A 10,684-nucleotide genomic window follows, 5' to 3' on the forward strand; every position below is an offset into this window, starting at 1 on the left:
CCGCCTCACAGCTGATTTTAAAGATTTTATTGGTTGTGTCAATCGCAATGTTGATTACCTACACTATGCTACACAGATGCTAACCCCTAAACCTACCCCCACACCTTACCCTAATCTTAACCAGTGAAATTGACTGCACAGCGGGATTGGCGCTGAATAGCGTGGCAGATAAACAGTTAATAAGATTATGCGATATGAGATCGTCGGGCCGCTCTGTAACTCCCCAACCGGACCTCACCGGAAAATTTGACCTTTTTAGTTACATTCAGCATGACTACCCCCTCCTACCCTGTGAATTTCAAGAACCGGGACGCCCCCGTTGCTTAAAACAAAGCGATAGAGTAAAACCTTTCCCCAGCGCTTCACTGGGACGGCTCGCGGGAGAGCTCGTGGGTGATTCCCGTTTATATCATTAACCACTGGCCACGAGCTTTGGGGCTCTGCTCTCACTGAGGATATTTATTTATATAGCATAGTTTATTTTATTTGAGAATAACTAAAAACTGTTTATTTTCTAAAGTTTAGTTTTGAAATGTAAGTCAATAACAATAGGCTGAAGCCAGAGCCAATGGGGAAAGTCTTTGCGCAACGAGACCTCGCCCCATTTTGGAGGTTCTGCCCACTTTTGGAGTTCCCGCCCCATTTTGGAGATCTCCGGTCTGCAGTTTTACGCCGTATTTCCCATAGACATATATAGAGATAGACGCCGCATTGGCTGCTGGAAACGAGAAATGCGGCCGCCATCTTGGACCGGGCATACTCTGGAATTGATTACATCGCATAGCGATGAGAGAACATGCCTGAACATAAGATAAGGCTGCACCACATTGCCAAGCTCACCTCTCTTGAACTTCAGAAAGGGAGCACGAGAAAAAAGCTCTGCAAAACAGTCCTTTATCAGGGTTTTTAGTGTGTGTGTGTGTGTGTGTGTGAGCGAGAGAGAATGAAATACTCCAAGTAGACTCTAATGTAATATTCACATAGTGTTTCTTCAACTTATTAAAATACCTTTACCGTCACTATCTGTTTCTGCTTCTCTATCATATTTATAGTGTGTGATTTGCAAAATTCCTATCATAGCCTACACCTCATATGGTTATGGTTGCGCTCTTGTCCAAAGTGACATAAATATAAAACAATATAATACTTAAATTTAACAGGGAACAGATTGAGATGTTGGTCAGATTATAGCTAATAAGGAGAATAGCAAAAATGAACAACGTCAATTCAGTCAATAGCATAATGAAATAAACAATGAAAATGAGGGAAAACAGCAATAATAAACAATGTCAATTCAAGTAAAATATAATAACAGCATGGTAAGACTACATTAAGGAGAATATCAGTAATGAACAACAATGTCAAATTAATAAATAGCCAAATGAAAATAGAATAAAACTATACAAACCATAACGCATTAGAAGTGCTTAATGAACTAAGTCCATGTTGTAAGTCTTTAGACCCTCTTAAAAGACCCAATACTATCACAGGAACGGAGATATTCATTATATTACTGTTAAGCTCACTATCAATATTAAAATACGCCAAACCATGTGTCATGTATCACAGCTACATTTATGACCTTTGCAGCAAAAAAAATCGCGTGAAAATCAGTTCGGTATTCCGTGAGGTATGATTAATTAAATGCGTTGACAGCTCATTACACCTGCCAAACAGATTACACTGAGTGGAGCGGGTGACCGGTCCAAGATGGCGGCCCCACGTCTCGTCAGCCCCAGTAGGGAGTATCGGTCGATGCGGCGGCTACTCTCTATATATGTCTATGGTATTTCCACTACAGCGTAGCGAGCAGGACGAAGCGAGCGTTTTCCATTCATTCCTATGGAAGTTGAGCGTAAACGCACTGCGCGAGCGTTTAAGCACAGTTTGCATAGGAATTAATTGAAAACGCCCACATCGCTCTGCTCGTTGCGTGCCAGTGGAAATACACGGTTATATACTTGGACCGCCTCGTAAATGTTAATCAAACAACAAAAGAAAAAGAGAAAATCACTCACTGTTCTTGACTGAATCGCGTATTAACTTTAATAAATCATCTTTAATGTATACAGTGAAGATTTTGCAGTGTTTTATTTTTACATTTATTACTTCATGAAATATCTACAGTAGGCTGTTTCTGTAGAAGCCTTTAGATAGACCTATCGGAAAAACTTAAAATTATTTATCATTTTGCTTATAAGTAATACTTGGAGTGTTTACTTGCCTAAGTTTGAGAATGTTTTACTTACATTAGTTTATTCGTTTTTGCTGTAGCCTATTAAAATTATTATTATTTTTTTAAACATGGTGGCAGTTTCTAGCTTCAAAGAATTTTTTATGGGTCCAAAACCACCTTGGGTGTGCTTGATTTTCTAATAATTCAATGGCCCATCATCAGTTATTCCTTACATAATGTAATTTATTGTAATCAATGTAACTATAAATGCATTAAAAATAAAACAGGTGTGAGTTGGTTGTGACTTATGGAAAGTATATGTAGGACTTTTATACACAATGTGTGCCATTGTAAAGTTTATCCCTCACAGCCTCATTTTCATCCAAGAAAAATTCAAAATGCACTCTCTAAGGTCTAACCATTTGTCAATTGAAAACCAAAACACACATAGCCACAATCAGACCATTTTCTGCTCTTAAGGTCCCATTCACCAATTTATACATTTACTATATTAATGAATGAAGTCAAGTCCCACCCATATTTCACTCTGAAATATGTCACAATATATGCCAGCCATAACTTCTCTTACATGACTTTAAGTTTGCTAAGCAGAGTAGGACACTAATTATGAGATGTTGTGAAATCAAAACTCAAAATGGCAAGATCCAATAGAGGTTTGCTTTTCTTACATTTCATTTGACACTGTGTTTTTCTAGTTGTATAGGTTAAAAACAGGGGAGCCCAAACTGGTCCTGGTCCTTGATTTAGCTTCAGCTTGCCTCAACACACCTGCCAGGGGGTTTCTAGTATGCCTAGTATGAGCTTGATTAGCTGTTTCAGGTGTGTTTAATTGGGGCTGGAGCTAAATCGGCCCTCCATGTCTGGGTTTTGGCAACCCCGGGTTAAAACAATGTTGAGATACTGACAAACAGTAGTGTTTCCTTGGACTCAGACTCGACTCGGACTCGACTTAGGTGGACTTGAACCCAACACTATTGATATTAAAATTGATTTAAGCAGCAACAATGGTAGGTTAGCAAAAAACTAGCTAGGTTAGTTAATTACCTTAAAAGTCCATATATCACCGTAAGTTCATACTGCTGTTACTACTCTCCAACAAGCAGATGCAATGAAACCTGTTTTCCGGTTTGTTTAAGTGACATTTGACATAGATCCCATTGTGGAAATCATTTATTGAATTTTTTTTTTTTTTTAGAAAAGCCAAGACTAAACTAGACGAGATTAGAACAACATTTCCTTTTGGATGGATATTAATAACCTTTGATTGGTAATGTGTTTTGAAGGTGGAGAACATCTTCTCAATCTTTTGGTGGAACAGCAGCAGTTCAAGACCTGCCAACAGATTGACAGCAAATCAGAACCAGGCAGAGCCAACAGATAATTCAAACAAAAGTATGGCGAACATCCAGTTTATCTAGTTCATCCACTAGCTCATACTGTAGCTCATTATGTTTAGTGGTTGTTTTGTACATACACTTAAACTGAATTTGTTCTCATTATCTTAAACACCTTTTGATCTATTGATTTTGAATAGTAGTGTATGAAATCATTCTTTAATTTATTGCTGTCATCACTGATTTAGATCCTGAAATTGTAATGTAATATTGAAGCTAGTCAACATGGAATTGTTTTTTGACAATTTACTTTCTTAATACACATTTATGGATTTTTGTGCACAACTCATCAGTATATTTTAATACACATAAAAGCAAGTTTGGCTTTAAAAAAAGCATTAATTTGCTTTCAGATGACATTCCAATCACAAAACCTTCTCAGACATTGGTGTCTGAGGTCCAAGAGAGAAGCCAGCCTTCACAAACCACTGTAAACACACACTCAGGTCACTCTGGTACGAAACGGCCACTTTATAACTCTAACTCTGTACAATAAATTCCCAATGGATCAAATCAACTTAATCAACTTTTATGATTTTAATGTTATTTAATCATTATTTTGCTCTGTTATTTCAGATCATCCACACATCCCACTACATTACTACGCTGATGAAACTGCAGAATCAACGGACAGAATCAACGTCATTGTAATATGTGCTGGAAAGACCATGGAAGTGGACATGTACCCACGAGAAAGAATCTCTATTTTACTAAATGAAGCATGTGAACAGGCAGGGAAGAAACCAGAGAAAATGTCTCTGGTTTATGAAGGTAAATAAAGCATTCATTCATTGTTTTTGAAGTTGACCTGATGTAGACCATGTCATTTGTAATGAGTCATGAAATGGATTGACATGGAAATTTGAGCCACAAAAGCAACAACTAACAACTTTTATGTAATTCTATGAGTGGGCCTGCAAATCATTAATTGCTAACTTTATATATTTTTAGGAAATTGTATGGATGTGAACAAGACAGTGAAAGACTATGGACTACGAGGAGGAACTACTGTACATTTGATTCATGCCTAGGAATCACATCTCAGGAAAAAGTTTCTGTTTAAAATACACTAAAGTACACTACATAAAATATTGTTAAATTTAAAGTATTGCATTGCCATTTACTACAATAATACAATAAAATTCTCAGGTTTATACTGTTACCTCTGTAATTTATTACAATTCAGTTCAATTCAATTCATGTTTATTTGTATAGTGCTTTTCACAATACAAATCGTTGCAAAGCAGCTTTACTAAAAAATTATTGTAAAAACATTATATTTAGTAGTAGCTCACTAGTTGTGACTATGTTAAGTTGATGTACATATGGCAGAGATGTATGGGGGATTGGCATCATGTTTTCTTAGGTGTTCTGGATATTTCAGTGACATTTAATTTTTTTTTTTTGTTTGTTTTAATATTTTTATTTTATTATTTTAAAAACACTAAAATAAAACTGACTTCATTCAAGAGCAACAATGACTCACATGTGTTTATTCAGTATTTTTACTTTTATATCAGCACACTTAATGGCTGAGAACAGTTATTGATTATTATACAGAGATCTGGGTATTTCCCCTGGCCGAAAAGTTAAAAAATGTAAACAAGGACATTTTAATATTTTATTAGCGTAAAGGTCTGCCAATTACTTCTAAAAACCCACAAAAAAAAAAAATACAAAGTCTGAGTGGATGAATATGGATTAATGTAAGTAAAGTTGTTAAAATTGGATGAAATTAGTTGGAATTTTGTTTCGACGCTCTCCATTGACTTTGTATTGCGGGAAGCTGCCTCCTTGTCATTTCTGACTTATAACAAAAAAGCAGAAAAATGCCTAAAAGCTGCTATGTGACAAGGTGTACAGTAAACAAGCTAATTGCAACAGGAAACAATAATTATTTTTAACAATTTTAAAGGATTATTTTACCACCCTATGATGTAAACCTGAGAGGAGGAGATATATTGAGAAGCTACATTTTATCTTCTATGTCAGTGCTCCTTTTCCTTACCTTCTTTGCTCGAGAAATTATCCAACTGAATGGCCCAACGTGAAATACCCTGACATCTACAACAATCTGTTCTTAAACGATCGTTTTTTTGGAGTCGACAGCTTATAAAAACGTAGTTCTGGGTTTTTAGCTTGTTCACTGTACACCTTGTCACACAGCAGCTTTTAGACATTGTTCTGTTTTTTTTGTTATAAGACAGTGTTGGATCGATGTGGGCGTGGCCTAAATGCACTCTGTCTCTATAGCAGTGGTTCTCAACCTTTTTTGGGCCAGCGCCCCCCTACTCATTATCTAGGCCCCTCACCGCCCCCCATCAAATAAATCATAGTCTAACTGTCCTCACTGAATATTAAAGTTGATTATTATTATTTTGTGTTTATAATGAGGACTGATATTGTATTTACAGTAATTCAAATGTATGGAGTCATTATGATTTTTAGGAAATTACTTTATTTCAAGGATGCATTGAATTGATCAAAAAAGACAGTGAAGTACTTTTTTACAGTAAATTATTTTAAAATAAGTGTAATAACATTAATTTACAGAGTTTTTGACCACGTTGGTGGTTTTCATTGCTATAGCTTAAGTACAACCCTAATTCTAGAAAAGTTGGGACATTTTGTAAAATTATAAAATCTGTGATTTGTTCATTCTATTTTATGTTTATTTAATTGACAAAAGTACAAAGAAAAGATTTCCAGAGTTTTCACTGACCAACTTAAATGTATTTTGTAAATATAAACATTTATTTATAAAATATTTATTGATTGATTGATTTGAAGTATGCATCCCACTCCAAAAAAAGTTGGGACAGAGGCAAAATAAAAGTGAAAAGGTTATAGAATAACCAAATAAACATATGCTCCTCATTTCCAAAATAGTTACTATTTTAGTGCTGTCCTGATTTATATATTTGTTATAGTCAATTCAATTTCAAATCTTTTTTTGTCAGTGTGTTGTGCCAGCTATAATAAGAAATGTTTCTTAAGCAACAATCAGCATAATTTCTGAAAGGTCATGTGACACTGAAAGCTGTAGTAATATACTGTAGCTTAGCATGAGAAGAATACATAATTTTATTTATTTATTAATGTCATTGAATAGCACATGACATTCATCACATTTTTGATTTATCATTTGAAGTATCATTAGAAGTATCATTAGAAGCAAAAAAGGATCAAAAAAGCCACGTGGATATAAATTAGGCTATAATTGTGAGCTTTGAATAAACTCTTTAGAAAGTTGGTATTCAAACCAACCGCAGCCAATCAGCAAACAAAAAGTATTAATATTAAATTTTCTAAACAAGAAAAAAAATCTCTTGCTTCATCGTGTCTAAATGCTTGCTATTGTTTTGACGCAGCAGCTGCGCTACAGAAAGTCAAGCAAACACTAAAGTACTGAAGTCGTTGTTAAGGAAATGATACACCGTCAGGTCTAGGAGCGGGAGTATTGGTGTAAACTAGCAGCGAACAGCGCGACACGTGTGTTAAAGCACATAGATCCCGTTATAATCGGTCCTCCAGTAACAAGTGAGCGCGAGCGCTACAGTAAACGGATGCCGCGTTCAATTTCTGCCTGCGGGATTCCACACGCCGGCGCTACAGACAAGTTGAGAAATAGATATAGAAAGTGCGTTTTTACGTATCCAGTAAAGACAGCGTTAGGATGTGGCAGACCATTTTCTTTTGAAAGTTTCAGCTCATACATCTTTGGTGTAAACTCGTCTTGACCAAACGCCCCCCAGGAACAGCTCAACGCCCCCCTTTCAAAAATATTGCTTCCAGCGCGCCCCGATGCTGTCCGAACGCCCCCGTTGAGAAACACTGCTCTATAGCGTTCGAGTGCAGGTTGTAACCGAGCATTTCATTGGTTAAACGCACGGAACGGACACGCCCCCTTCACTGAACTACCCAACTAGAGGGCATGTTGTTCATTCATAAAAGGCTTAGTCATTTAATTGTTTTCTTTAAGACTGGTCATATATTTTTTAAAATCAGTTACATAGAAACATAAATAGGTCTAATGGGAAGGCAAAAAAAAAAAAAAAAAAAAAAAAAATAACAAGACCAGTTACTCCTTTGCTAACTGCCTGTAATTCTTAAGAAATTGTCTTAACATAAAACATTTACCGGCATCTGGACCCAGGTCACTATTCTCTGCATCATTAGCCCTGTTTTGAACTTACTGTTTGAATGCTTTCACTTTTACCTGGAGCTTACCGTTTTAAAATTATATGATCGCAAAAACCTGCTTAATATATTGATTCGAGGGCCCGGTCTCATAAAACTGCGTATCGATAGCACGATTTTCTGTTTCTATTCGGCCTGCAATTCATACGCTAAAATTGACTTTGGCGTGCATGATACGCACGACGTATGCTTGACGTGCATATAATAAAGTTTTCGCGTGCCTATTATACGCATACCCCAGGCTTAATCCTAACGACTCCGCTTGCATTAATTCAGGTGATCGGTCGATATGATAGGCAACCCCTCCTGGTAGTGTGGTTTATATAGTGTCATTTCTAATGACGCTTTGACTCTGAATACGCCCACTGGCTAAAACTGAGGTGGTTTCCAAAAAACTCTCACTGAATAGTCCAGTTTCAGTTCAGTTGTTCAGTGTATTTTAATAATGTATAAATACATTATTTCACCGCTGCGTGTGAGTGGCAGGACGTCTCCACAAATGAATTACCGTGTTTATTATGGTGACTCTGGCTTTTGAATATAAATATATACTGTATATTGTATATGCACTTATAGTAAGTATTTTTTTTCTTCCAGCAGAAATACAAGTCAACTGCTTAATGCAGTCTATTAACATTTATTATGGAACAATAAAGATTATTAATATAACAACAAAACATAAAAGATGAATGTTACAATACAGAAGTAACAGGCTTTGAAGACCGAAATGCAAATGTATTTTGCATGCCCGGAGGTGACGAGGTGGAGGCGATTCCGGTTAAAAGCCGTATCATTTGGAAATGGCTTACTGTTGCAGTCTTACGACCTATAAATCATTACAGTTTAATCAAAAAAATTCTGCATGTTTCCCATACAAACCTAGTACAGACAAGTTTGAAACTTAGAATTAAAATGGCTCTTACTGGACAAACTACTCCTTTAAGACGTTTATGTGTAATCTGCATGCATAAAACTACAAATGCACGCAAATGACTTCTCTTTAGGACATATGTGCAATACGATTGTTTAGGGATTTAGTGATGGCATTCAGTGGTGTTTTCATAACTACAGAGTTTTAGGGTATTTCTTAGGGAAAGCCCGTGGGTGTCTGTTGTAAGATCGAAAAGAAAGTGAAAGTTGGCTGCAGGGTTTATATATATGTACACCTATACTCAGCAGACATAAAGCAGTGAGCACTGTAAGTGTGGAAACTATTGACTAGACATGGCGACGTTATACAGCTCTATCACTGCTCTGGTAAGTTACCCCAATTTAATCTTGAAAATTTGCAGTATTCTTTGTAGAGTATCGGTAGCTAAATGCATTATCAGATTAGCTAAAAATGTTAACATTTTATCGCTTACTTACAAAATAAAGCTTACTTAAAGTGATAACACCTTTACTGAAGTAACAGAAGTGGTAATACGTTAGATTAGGGAACACATATTGACGTTTAACTAAGAGCTTTTCTGCTAATTGATATTATGTAAGGTTTTTGTTAAATATGATCATGCAGTTAATGATCATATATGCAGTAAGGCATTAATGTGTGCTTTATAAGTACTAATAAACAGCCAGTATGCTAGTAATATGCATGCTAATAAGCAACTCGTCAATAGTGAATAGTACTGAATATGGTAGAATATAAAAAAACATATTTAAACCTAAATATGGTTTTCATTAAATACCCAAATTAATAATTTGCAATTACAGTTTAATAAGGAAAAACAAATACTAAAAAAAGTACTACTGAATGCTTTTAGTTTTCTAAAAGTTTTATTTATTATCTAAAAATGTTATTTTTAATATTTTGATTTTAAAATTGAATTAAAAGCCAACAATGAGAACAACTAGATAGGTTAGTTGATTACCTTAAAAGTCCATAGGTATCGCCATAAGTTCATACTGCTCTTAAAATTTTCTCCGTAGATGCAATGAAACCTGTTTTCTGGTTTGTTTAGGTGACGTTTGACATATACCCCAGTGTGGAAATCATTTATTGAAAACATTTTAGAATATCCTAGACTAGATGAGAATAGAACATTTTCATTTGTATGAATATTACTTTAATAACCTTTGGTAATGCGCTTTGAAGGTGGAGAAGTTAATCTCAGTTTTCTGGTGGAACAGCAACAGTTCAACACATGCAAACAGTTCGACAGCAAATCAAAACAAGGCAGAGACATCGGAGAGTCCAAACGAAAGTATGGCAAGATCCAGTTTATCTAGTTCATCCACTTATACTGTAGCTCATTATGTTTAGTGGTTATTGTGTGGATACACAGTCAATTGTTTGGAGAAACTTGACTAAATTCATTCTCATCATCTTTAACACCCTTTGATGTTTTGGTTTTGAATGCTGGTGTATGAAATCTTTGTGATTTAGATCCTGACCATTGGAATTGTTTTTTGACAATTTACTTTCTTAATACACATTCATGGCTTAGTGTGCACAATTCATTAGTGTATTAAACACACATAAAGCATGTTTGGCTTTAAAAAAAACATTAATTTGCTCTTTTTTAGATGACATCCCAGTCACAAAACCTTCTCGGACAGTGGTGTCTGAGGTCCAGGAGGGGAGCGGACCTGCACAAACCACTGTAAACGCACACTCAGGTCATTCTGGTATGAAGTGCCTACTTTATAACTCTAACCCTATACAGTCGATTCCCAATATATAAAATCAACTCAAGTTTTTGTGATCTTCATGTTATTTAATTATTGTTTTGCTCTATTATTTCAGATCATCCACACATCTCACCACAACACTACTCAAACTACTCAAGCTCATTCACTGACCCTGATGAAACTGTGGACAGAATCAACATCATTGTAAAATGTGCTGGAAAGACCATGGAAGTGGACATGTACCCACTGGAAAGCATCTCTG

This window comes from Labeo rohita, chromosome 7 (genome assembly GCF_022985175.1).
Source record: "Labeo rohita strain BAU-BD-2019 chromosome 7, IGBB_LRoh.1.0, whole genome shotgun sequence".
NCBI classification, from domain to species: domain Eukaryota; kingdom Metazoa; phylum Chordata; class Actinopteri; order Cypriniformes; family Cyprinidae; genus Labeo; species Labeo rohita.